Source organism: Stegastes partitus, unplaced genomic scaffold (genome assembly GCF_000690725.1).
Source record: "Stegastes partitus isolate 25-593 unplaced genomic scaffold, Stegastes_partitus-1.0.2 Scaffold1535, whole genome shotgun sequence".
NCBI lineage: Eukaryota > Metazoa > Chordata > Actinopteri > Pomacentridae > Stegastes > Stegastes partitus.
This window is the reverse complement of record NW_007579266.1, coordinates 79,197-79,562: the sequence shown is the minus strand read 5'-3', so window position 1 is coordinate 79,562 and position 366 is coordinate 79,197.

The following is a 366-nucleotide window of genomic DNA, read 5'->3' as shown; positions in this document are numbered from 1 at the left end:
TCCGTTGTTTATTCTCCAACACAGAACCAGAGGTTTGTACAGTAGCTGCTGTTTCTTTGGGTTGCACGCTTGGCTAGCGTCGTGATCGAAGGCTGAGAGGGAAGATTAACGGGTCAACCTTCAAGGCGCCTCACACGACTTCCTGCAGTGGAAAGTTACCAATAGATTGTGTTTACACAGACTTGGACGACTCACAACACAACAATCGGCTCGAGGAACACAACAAAGAGCTCGGTGTGATGCGTTGGCCACCAGATTCTGGAGGTGTCGATTCAATTGGGATGGGTTTGATTCGCAGAGGCTCCTAACTGCAGGACCCAAAGGAGGACCAGGTGGACCTACATGGTACCAGGCAGGTGGTTTTAA